Genomic DNA, 12,230 nt, shown 5'->3' on the forward strand with positions numbered 1-12,230 from the left:
ACGGATGCTTATTATAACCATCACTATTCTCATAAAAAAAGTTATTGAAAACCCCAATACCTAACATTATAGCACTTAAAGGATACATCAATACTTACATTGCAATGAACCTAATAACATACTGTACACCATGTTACAGGTGCAGATTACCCCTTAAACTACCACTAACTCGCAAATTCCACTACAACCAGTCAAGTGGGTACAAAATGCTCGTTAAACTACCATTACTCAAAATAACACCACTGAAAACCCTTATATACTTCCCCTGTACAGCCTGTTAAAGATCTAGACTGCTTGTTAAACAACCACTAATTCGCAAATTCCACTCCAACCTGTCAAATGTGTAGCACGCTTGATAAACGCACATGTAAAACACACCACTGAAAATCCTGCTAACTTCCACTGCACACTCTGTTTTAGGACCAGAACGCTTGATAAACTGCCGCTACTCGTAAAAACACCATAAATTTTCCCTACAGTTTGATAAAGGTGCCGAATTTTCGTTAGTGAAACTACCATTACAAACTTCAACACACTGAACACAACTTTCACCAGGGCTGTTACAACACATCTAGATAGCAATGAAACATGCACACACACACACACGCACACCATCACCACCACGCACACCACACACGCCTTCACCACAGCTGCCATCACCACACTACCCACCATCAATGAAACCACCACACACACACACACTACCTTCACCACCACTGTCACCACCGCCACCACTCACATGCTTCCTTTACCGACACAACCACGCAGTCATCACAACCACCACCACATCCTAAATCACCAGTGCTAGTTTAAATGCTATGTAAAGTCACTAACTTCACCATCACATGCACAGCCTGACAGGCACAGACAGACGAGAGACAGACACGCTCAAGGACAAAAATAGAAACATTCAGACAAACAAACATACTGATAGACAGACAGGGATAGACACAAAGAGAGACAGGAAGAACAAACGCAATCTTCGTAATCTTACCTCCGCCTGCTGGTCCTCGTCCACCGCCTTCCCTTGCTCAGATGAGAATGATGGACCTACCCAGTACCCACCCGTCCCCCCCGATTCACCTCTCCCTCTCCTCCTGGCCCTCCACCCCTTCCACTACCACCTCCTACTCGGATTATTATTGGTACATTACTACTGGTCTTTCCCTCCATCCTCTCCCCCCTTCCCCTCCTCCTCCTCCAACATACTTGTCTCTCTCTGTCTCCTTGCTCCGCTCCTCCTCCTCCTCCATTAAACTACTACTCTTTTTCTTCCGTTTTTTTTTCTTTCCCTCTACCCCTCTGTCTCTCTCTTCCTACTATTCAGATTATTATTACTGCTTCTCTTTTCCTCTTCCCTACCCCACGCCCCTCTTTCCTACTCTCCCATCCCTCCCTCCTCCTATATACTTTTCCTTCCCTCTCCTCCTCTTTCTACTTTTACTATATTATTTAAAAATACCTATCTTTTCCTATTTTTTTTTCTGAAGGGTTCAAGCTTGAAAAATTTAGTTTTAAAAAAGAGATAGGAAGAAATTGGTTCTGAAACTGAATGGTAGATGAGTGTAACGGACTCAGTAATCAAGTTAATAATGCTAAGACATTGGGAAGCTTTAAGAGAAGATTAGACGGATTTATGGATGGGGATGATAGGTGGAAACAACTGGGTATATTTCATACAGGGACTGCCTGCCTAGTGTAGGCCTGATGGCTTCTTGCAGCTTCCCTTATTTGTTATGTTCTTCTGTTTTTTTTTGTTTTTTTTTCCTCTATTCCTCCCCTTCCTCCTCCTCCCCCTCCTGCTACAGAGATTAATACTGTCAAACTATTACCCACCCCTCCTCCTCCTAAGTTTATTGTATTACCTCTCCGCTCCTCCTCCTCTTCTCCCATCACTTCTTTTTATTAATGTCAAACAAATATTTTTCTTTTCTTAATTCATTTTTCCTATACCACATCCCTTCCTCCTGTTCTTCCTCCACCTCCACCTCCACCTTCTCCTCCTGTTAATTAACGACAAACAACTATTTTTCTCTTTCCCCTTCGACATTCTTCCTCCTCTCTGCTCTCCCATCCTCTTCTCTCTTACGTTTCCTCCTCCCACCTTCTTCCATCATGTCCCTTCCCCCTCCTTTTCTTCCTCTCTTACGTTTCTTCATCCCATTTTCTTTCATCATATCCCTTGCTCCTCCTTTTATTACTACTAATCTACTGTTTCTCCTACTATCTCCTCGTTTAACGCACCTCTTCTCCCCTCCTCTCTCTCTCTCTCTCTCTCTCTCTCTCTCTCTCCAGTCTTCCAGTCTTCTCCTTAACAAGTAATTCCCCTCCCCCACTTTTTTTTATTTTTTTTATTGCCGCGATGTCCTTTGCTGTCAGTTGTTGTCGTAACTTATTCTCTCCGCCCTTAACCAGTTCATGTGCTCTTCACCTTGCATTGTCTCCTTGATGTAACTTGTAGCAGACGTATTTTATGGCGAAGATGATAATTATGTACAGATATAACTATCTCTCTCTCTCTCTCTCTCTCTCTCTCTCTCTCTCTCTCTCTCTCTCTCTCTCTCGATAACATTAATCTTAATTTGGATTTTTTCAAGTATGGTTAGGAAAGTGTTCGAAGAGAGAGAGAGAGAGAGAGAGAGAGAGAGAGAGAGAGAGAGAGAGAGAGAGAGAGAGAGAGAGAGAGAGAGAGAGAGAGAGAGAGAGAGAGAGAGAGAGAGAGAGAGAGAGACTTTCATTCCAGATCACATCTTGAAGATAAAGTTTTGTAAGAGGTCAGAGTCGAGACAGTTTTTTTTAAGGGGTCAAGATCAAGTAATTTTCATAACCTCATAAGAACAACAACAAATAGGAAATGTTGAAGAAACTGTAAGATTAGCAGTGCAACGGCTGGTGGAATATTATCGAGTGGGCACAAAATTGAGAAAAACGTGAAATGGGGCAAAGCGTGAGGAGAGCGGAACAAGGATGATATGTGCCTTCCTTAACACAAGGGAATGGAGCGAAGGAAAATGGAGAATAACAAGGTAATCAAGGAGGGAAAGGAGTATGACGTGGTAGAGTGGCAGAAACAGGCTGGCTCAGTGATAGAGAGTGGCAGGAGGATGACTGGATAGGAACAGGGAGACAAAGAAAAAATTGGTGAAAAGAAGGGAGGAGTTGGACTACTAATAAAAATGAAGAATGGCAGACGTTCATGTGAAGTGGAGAAAGAGACTGAAAAGAAATGAGGACGCAACAGAAGACATTACGACAGAGAACATTACAGAAGCGTGGTGAAGTATGGTGGGTCACTGTGGTGTGTGTGGGAGTGGAGAAAGCAAGCAGTTATGAGGGCAACACAAAACTATATAAAGTAATGGTGAAGATGAGTGAAAAGATAAAGGTAAATGAACACTGGTTAATTATGCAGGCCATTAATGAGCATACAGGGCTGAACACAGACCACCACTCCTGGGGAGGTCAGTGGGAGGAGGGGCTGCACCACCAATCACCACCACCACCACCACTCTCCTCGCTGCTCTGGTCATTGTGGGGACTTTCCTCCTACCACAGTAATATGAAGTGGCTTATTTAAGAAGGAGTCTCTTCTCAAGGCAAGGGCAAGATAGTGGAAGAGAGACCAGCAGGTCACCACTCTGGCACCCACACCTCATCCCAGCCCCCACCACACCCCTCACAGCGTCCACCTCTCAAGTACTCAGGAGAGGATGAAGTTATCACTTGGTAGTGAAGAAAACCCCAGACTGCAACAGCAGAGAGAAAAACACCAACACACCACCATGAGATTGTTGTCCCTCCCACCTGAGCAGGTCCCTGCAGCAGGAAGGGAGTGTACACTTGTCTTGTGCAGGATGAAGTGATGCAGCAGCCTTCAGGGGCTCACCACATCCCGAGGTGTCTTGCCACAGTGCATCTGCCACCACCGTCCCAACCACCTCAGTGTGACAAAGACAACGCTGGGCTTGCCGGCAGCCTTCATTCTTTTCTTCCCAGTAATCAGGCACCATTAAACACTCTATATCTTGCATGCATCAAAACTTGTTTGCAAATTTTAAGGATTTTTTTTCACATTTTAATTTTCAGTGACTGGAAGAAAGTTGGGTATATTTACAAACTTATTTAAAATCACTGACTCAGAGCATATAATGAAATATGTATACAAGTAAAGTTTGACAAAACCAGAAGCAATTCACCCCACTCACAACTCATACCAACACTGGTGCATTTGACTTACCATCACAATCAATTCCAGAATTGCCATCAGAAGCAAAGAACAGTCATGTGGCAACACTTTCTAAAAAAAAATATATATATATATATATATATATATATATATATATATATATATATATATATATATATATATATATATATATATATATATATATATATATATATATATATATATATTTTTTTTTTTTGCAGATTGTTTACCAGTAAAACCACAAAAAATAATTATATACTCACCCAAGTGATGAGTTGTTCGAGTGCCGAGTTAGCTGTCCCCCACAGGCACAACACACTCCCCACCACCACCACCACACATTGCCACAGATGACACTCCCACAGGCATGGGTGTAACCACACTTGTCCACAAGTCCACTTGTCCACACTACCTCAAAAGTGGACTTTCATGTGCTTGGTAATCTCAGACTTTGTCTTAAAACACTTGCCTACAGACATCACACTTGGAACTCGCTCAAACCAGTGTGTCTGAAGGTGTGTTCATTGAGCCTAGAACCAGTAGTGAATCTTTTGCCACACTCTTCACACTCATACTTTCTTACACCATTGTGTGTCACAGTGTGTCTGGTCGGGTTAGACTTTCAGGGAAATTTCATTCCACACTGCAGACATTCATAGTTTTTAACACCACTGGATGTCATGTTGTGTGTGGTGAGGCAAGACTTACACGTAAATTTCTCTCCATGTTCTTGACATTTGTAACTTTTAACACTATAGTGTGTCTCTGTGTTTGGTGAGGTCAGTCTTTTGGGTAAATTTTTCCCACACTAGACATTCATAGTTTCTCACCAGACACTTTGTGTCTGGTGAGATGAGGCTTTTGGGAAAATTCTCTGCATTCTAGACATTCATAATTTTTAATACCACTGTGTGTTAGGATGTGTTTGGTGAGGTTAGACTTGAGTAAATTTCCTTCCATATTTCAGACACTCATAATTTTTAACACCACTGTGTGTCAAGATGTGTCTGGTTAAGTTAGACTTGTTGATAAATTTCTTTCCACATCCTGGACAATCATAATTTCCAACACTACCGTGTGTCAGGACGTGGTGCTTCAGACCAGTTCTAGACTCCATGGTTTTTTCACACTGCTGGCACTCAAACTTCCTCTCTGCTTTGTAGCTAGAGCTGCCCGCCTCCTGGTGATCCTTGGTCATCACACCTGCACCTCCCCACACCCAGGCAGACTGCTGCTGCTGCTGCCAGTCACTCACACTGCAGCCCAGCCTCACAGCTTCTACTACAGCACTACTTCCAACAGCACATGCCATGGCCAGTCTTGCAGCACCCTTTGAGGAAGCTGCACAGAGGTAGCCTGGCTGGTTCTGAGCAAGGCATCCTGCCTGGACTCTGGCCTCTCCTGCAGAGCGAGGAAGAACGGTGGTCATGATAGGGCCGAGTGGAGTAGACGGATGATGTGAAGAGAATGGTAAATGCAAGAGTGATGTCAGTGGAGCAAGAAGAAATGGTGGTCATGACAGGGCTGGACTGAGAGTAGTTATGAATGCATAAATTATAAGGCTGTCAACTCTCACTAAGACAAATGTAAGTAAAGCCCGGAATGATTTAACATATGTTAGTGAGACTCATGTTGCCTTAACATCTTCAGAGTTATGAGTGAATGGGTATCTACCAGACAACCCATTGTGACACCTAAACACCAAATTTACAGCTCATTTTCTCATTAATATATTGAGACACTTAAAATTTGACATTACATTAAACTATGACCATTTTTATATTCACTAACAGAATATTATCCATATGATCTGTGGCATGTGTGTAAGTGCAGCCTGGAGGAGGAAAACACCAGGGAGTGTTTGAGTGTCCATCTGTCACCTTGGTGTATTTGTGACCAGCTTATGAGTGGAAGACATTATGTTGTGCATGAGTTTCCTGGTGATGAGTCACCTTCAAACATCACTGTCACTGCTGGAAGTTTGCCTACATTCAGCCTGTTCCTAAACTGAATGACTGCTCTAATCCCTCAAACCACCGTCCTATCGCCTGAATTTCTTGCCTTTCTAAATTTCTTGAACCCTATCCTTAACAGGAAGATTCTTAAATATCTATCACTTCACAACTTTCTATTGGATTGGCAGTATGGGTTCCATAACTGTCGCTCTACTGGTGATCTGGCTTTCCTTACTGAGTCTTGGTCATCCTCTTTTAAGGATTTGAGTGAAACTTTAACTGTTGCCTCAAACATATCAAAAGCTTTTGATTGAGTCTGGCAATGCAGCAGTGCAGCACTAATGCATCTAAATCTGTGTGTGTGTATCTGTGTGTGTGTGCGTGCATGTGTGCATGCGTGCATGCATGCGCACACACACACACACACATATGCGTGCGTGTGTGTGTGTGTGTGTGTGTGTGTGTGTGTGTGTGTGTGTGTGTGTGTGTGTGTGTGTGTGTGTGTGTGTGTGTGTGTGTGTGTGTGTGAATTGAACTGAACTGAATTGAATTGAATTAAATTTATTGAGTAAGCTCAGACTTTATATAAAAGTATGGAGCACAGCTCTCAAGCAAAAGAATACAAACACTATAAATTATATACAGAATGTGCATAATATTACATAAAAAAATACATACAAATGAAATACACTGTAAGCAATGGCAAAAACTAATAAAACAAAATGTGTATACATATATAATGATACATACTATTATTAATTAAGAAATTAGAAAAACTATTGGGCTGTTTTGCACACTATTTACCTAAACATGTGTAGCACCATCCTCAAAAACAAAGATAATTTCTTCATCACACCTGAACTTGTACTTTGCATGAACAAAACATATTTGAATTGTGTTGGCTTATTTATGTAATAATTTGCTATATACATATTATGTAACCTAACAATTTCCACATCCGTACATTCAAAAAGAACATGAAATTCTTCTCCAACTACCTCAGCATTACACTTGTTACATACCCTATCTTCTCTACTGATACCTTGAACCTACCTTGATACCTAAATATTGTTCTCTGCCAAAATCTGTCTTAAACACCCTATAATTACTACTTAATGATTTTGTTTCAAAATTATGATGCCAAGTTACAAGCCACTGATCTTTCAATCTCTGTTCCACAGCTTTCTTCACCCATCTTGAATTAGGAACATCTTGCAACAACCACATACCAAACATTCCACAGTCATTACAAATATTCTTTATACAAGCTAACCATGGAGAAGTATAAAGCCCTAAGCTATCCAGCTGCAATAGACATTGGTACATTACATAACACAATTTAGTATTTTTACCTGAAATTAGCCTAGACCAATAACCTATCATTTTTTTCTTTATATAAATATCAAGTGGAAATACACCCAGTTCACCATACACCATGTCATTACAAGTATTCTTATGAACACCCAAAACCTGTTTTAGAAATTTCATGTACATATACTCTAACTCCCTAGCAATATGGTAACCCCAAATTTCAGATGCATAAGACAATATAGGTAACACCGTGGCGGTAAATAATTCGAGTTGTATATCCACTGGCAAGTCAAACTTCCTACACTTACTTATTAATGAGTACATTGCTCTTGTGGCCATCTCTTTTAGCTCCAGCTCACCTTTGTGAAACCTCCAATTATAATTTAATAACACTCCAATATACTTATACTCAGTCACTACTTCATTGTTTTTACCACCAAATTCAAATTCATAGATAAATTTTCTCTTCCCTACTTTTGTTTTGTTACAATTTAGCTTCAATTTCCATTCATTACAATATAAATTCAGAGCAACCAGTGCCTGCTTCATTCCATCCTCACTATCACACAAAATAACTGTATCATCTGCATACATAATAACAAATAGTTTAAGGTACATGTTTAAGAAATCATCACCAAAATTTACATAACTGCAATTATATTCAATTAATTTACTTTCAATATCATTCAAATAAAAAGCAAAAAGCACTGGTGATAAATTTTCCCCCTGTCTTAACCCTACATTGCAAACAAAGGTGTCTGAAATCTCCTGGTTAAGCATGACACATGATCTGATATTATCACATATTTTCTATTACATTTAGAATTTTCCCTTGCACCTTTTCCTTCACAAGCTTACACCATAAACCTTCACGCCATACCATATCAAAGGATTTCTTGTGATCAACAAATCAACAAAATAGCTTTCTCTTTTTCCAGTTAAATAATCAATTACACATTTCAACAAAAATATATGATCCAGAGTGGAATATCCATGTCTAAAGCCCGCTCGTGTTTCATTAATGATAGATAAGGTGTTTGAATAATCATAAGTCTTTCATTAAGTATGGGGGTGAAGAGCTTCCCCATGCAGCTAAGTAAGGTGATGCCCCTGTAATTACTAACGTCCTGGATGTCTCCCTTGTTTTTATAGAGTGGCACTATTGTACCCTGTTTACAACAGGAAGTGTACTTTGTATCTTACATTTAATTCTTGCATGTAGTCCACAGTGTACATCAGTGTGTGTGTATTAACCTAGCCGTATTGTACAGGGCACGAGCCAAAGCTCATTTTGTCCTGTCTCAATAACCATATTTATTTGGTTTGTCTTTAAACACTGTTAACCACAACTACTTTTTCCTTCAAATCATTCCAGATTTCAATAGTTCTACAAGGGAAGCTGTATTTCTTGACGTTGCTTGAACATACACTCCTTTATTTTCTTCCCATGCCTCCTTGTCTGTCTCTCTCCCTGCTCCATCTGTGGTGCCAAGTCATTTCTGTCTGTTCTTTCTGTATTGTTTACTATTACTAATTTGTACATTGTTATCAGGTCTCCTCTTTCTCTTCTCCCTTGTAGTGTTGGTAATCCCATCTCTTCAAGTCTTTCTTCATAGCTTAAGTCTTTTAATTCTGATACCATCTTCGTTGCTATCCTCTGTATTCTTTCCAGTCTCCATATGTCTTTTTTTCTACGTGGAGCTCAAACTACTGCTGCATGTTCAATTTAGGATGTATCATGCTTATTATAACTTGCTTCATAATTTCTTTATCTATATAGTTAAACACCACCCTAATGTCTATCAACAAGCTGTATATAGAGCTAAATATTCTGATTATGTGCCTTTCAGGTGATAGTGTGTCCTGAATCATTACTCAAAAATCTTTTTCCTCATTACTTTTTGTTATTATTTCTCCTCCCATTTTGTAATTCCATGAAGGTCTCTTTTTACATTCCTATTTCCATCATGTGGCATTTTCTGGCATTAAATTCTAGTTTCCATCTTTGGCTCCATGCATGTATCTTGTCAATATCCTTTTGTAATTCCTTGCTGTCAGTTTCATTCTTTATTTTCATTATTTTTGCATCATCAGCAAAAAGATTTATATAACTATATAGATGCCCTGTCATATCATCTACATATATCTGAAACATAATAGGTGCCAACAAAGACCCTTGCGGTACCCCACTTGTCACTTTCTGCTAACTTGAATTAGCATCTCTAATTACTGTTCTCACTTCCCTCCCTTGTAAATAATCCTCCATCCATCTCAATGTTGCTCCCTTTAGTCCTTCTCCATTCTCTAGCTTCCACATGAGACTTTTAAGGGGAACTTTATCAGATGCTTTTTAGAGATCCTGGTGTACCGGATCAACCCATCTCTCACTTCCCTCCCTTGTAAATAGTCCTCCATCCATTTCAATGTTGCTCCCTTTAGCCCTCCTCCATTCTCTGGCTTCCACATACGACTTTTGTGGGGAGCTTTATCGGATGCTTTTTTGAGATTCAGGTATACCACATCAACCCATCCGTCCCTCTCTTGCACTCCATCTATTACTCTCATGTAGAAGCTCAATAGATTTGTGACACTGGATCTTCCTTTCCTGAATCCAAATTGCTTTTCTGTAATAATCTTTCCATCTTCTCAATACTGCACCCATCTGTCTTTAATTACTATTTCACAAAGCTTGCTTACAATACTTGTTAGTGACACTGATCCATAATTTAATGTTTCCATTTTATTTCTCCCTTTGTGTATTGGCACTACATTAGCTCTTTTCCATTGCCTTGGTTCCTGAGGCATTACTAGTGTTGTGATTAACAAGTAGTTTATCCACATGAAGATTTGTATGTTCAAGTATAAGAACTGGACATGGAGATGAGTACAGCAAATGTTGGAGTTGCAAGGGATGTGCGTTCTGGAAGGTTCTTTGCAACTCGTTTTGCTCAAAACTCATCATAATTTTTTGGTAACATTAAAAAAATTGCATATTCCACAATGTAACGCCACACCAGATCTTGTCGTACTGCTGGCGGGGGTAGAAGGGAGTGGGCCCATATTCTTCATTGAGATATGCAATGTGTCACAGTTAAGACGGATGTGTATCACAACTTTGAACACTTTTCATAATACATTTATCAGAAGTCTGTCATAAGTGTCTTGCCAGATGTAGCGCCTACTTATTTTAAAATACTACATGACAAAATATAAGGTGTTATTTGCAACATTTTATACCGTATTTGATGGCTCATAAGACGCACCTTTTCTCCCCCCTCTAAAAAAAAAAGTGTCATGAAATGAGCCTGCGTCCTATGAGGCCAAGGTTCAGCACTGAGGCAGTGGTTGGTGGTAAGACTATGGCAACAGAGGCTCTGAAATCAAACCCCAGAAATCTTCGCACTGTAAACAAAGTGATGATTTATACTACACCACAAAACAAGTCTTTCTTTCAAGGTAACAATATATATTAGGTCATACTTACCGGTAATTTACACAGAATGACGCCAGTCAGGAAGGATTTGCCCAAGTGACCATGCACACGCATTGCATGTACCAAAACAAACACGTGGTCGGTTACGCGCCTAACCCGGTGACACGGGCAAGCTTCACTGCGTTCTTAATACTGTGATGCCGTTACTCCTTGAGGTAAGACGCACTTTCATACAATTAAAATTACACCTATCTTTTGACATTCTTATGAACAAACTTTATTAACCCCGTAGTCTCTCACAGTCGCTGCCGACGCCATATGCCAGGTACATGTTTACACCTCACAAGAGGATTAGTAAGTAGGCTACTAGCAAATATTAAAGTTTTTAGATGCAAAATATTGGGATCTAATAATGATCTAAATGCATGTGAGAGTCTTCAAATGTCAGGTGAAATACTGCACTTCATATTCAGAGCTTAAGTCCGCTCATTTATTTATTTATTTTTATTTATTTATTTATTAATATTTAATTATTTATTTATTTACTTTTTTTTATTTCAATGTCTGGCAAAACTGGGTGCGTCTTATGAGCCCATGCGTCTTATGAGCCATCAAATACGATGTTTTACAAATAATTCCTGTGCTTATGTGTGTTTGGAGAAAAGGTACAGTGGATAAAACAGTGATTCATTCATTGAAATGTTATATTAAGTGCAATTCCATTAAAGCGCCTCATTGTAAACAATCATCTGAGTTGTTTTACAATGGTGAGAAATAAAATGCAATGAAAACCTGCAAAATAGGATTTTTTTTCTTTCCCAGAATGTAAGACTATACTAATTAGTAATACTATCCCCCCCATATCTCATTAGCACTGAGGCACAGCAGGTGCACAACACAATGAAGTGCATCAGAAAAATATCTCAAAGTTTATATTGAATAATGAAAAATAAGAGAAAAAAATCACTGAATCTTTTACAAAACTGACAAGACTACTCTTCCTACATGACCTGTGGTGAAGGCTGGAACTTTGCACTCCCTCAGCCCTCTCTCTCCACACCCTGATGCTCCTGCTCCCACAAGCTTTACTGGACGCATACACGGTCCCTCTTTTCTTTTTAACAGTATAAGGAGCATTTGTATGTACTCAAAAGTTGTTTTGATGATGATGTTCTGCATCACTTGAAACACTCAGAACATTTATTTTTGAATAGATTATTCCTTCCTCGGGGACGATGTTGTTGTGTTCTGGCCACCTTGGCTGCCATAAAACAACTAATTTGGTCCATAGTGCCAATCTTAAGCTTACGGTTGGCAAAGGGAA

The 12,230-nt window shown here is 39.7% G+C and overlaps 1 long non-coding RNA gene across 4 annotated transcripts in view; it reads right to left on the minus strand.

The window, feature by feature from the left end:
* LOC135097829 (uncharacterized) overlaps positions 1–11,121 on the minus strand; it is a 20,835-nt gene extending 9,714 nt beyond the window's left edge. For 2 of the 4 annotated variants that reach the window (XR_010266179.1, XR_010266180.1), the window contains exons 1-3: positions 4,471–11,121; positions 4,238–4,297; positions 3,805–4,089 (exon numbers count right to left, since the gene is read on the minus strand). This is a non-coding gene — a long non-coding RNA (uncharacterized LOC135097829). Of the gene's footprint in view, positions 1–994; positions 1,039–3,804; positions 4,090–4,237; positions 4,298–4,470 lie in introns of those variants that run through there. The other 2 variants (XR_010266182.1, XR_010266181.1) reach the window with 2 other exon arrangements.
* Between the last annotated feature and the right edge of the window lie 1,109 nt (positions 11,122–12,230).

The sequence above is a fragment of the Scylla paramamosain genome, unplaced genomic scaffold (assembly GCF_035594125.1).
Source record: "Scylla paramamosain isolate STU-SP2022 unplaced genomic scaffold, ASM3559412v1 Contig33, whole genome shotgun sequence".
Taxonomy (NCBI): domain Eukaryota; kingdom Metazoa; phylum Arthropoda; class Malacostraca; order Decapoda; family Portunidae; genus Scylla; species Scylla paramamosain.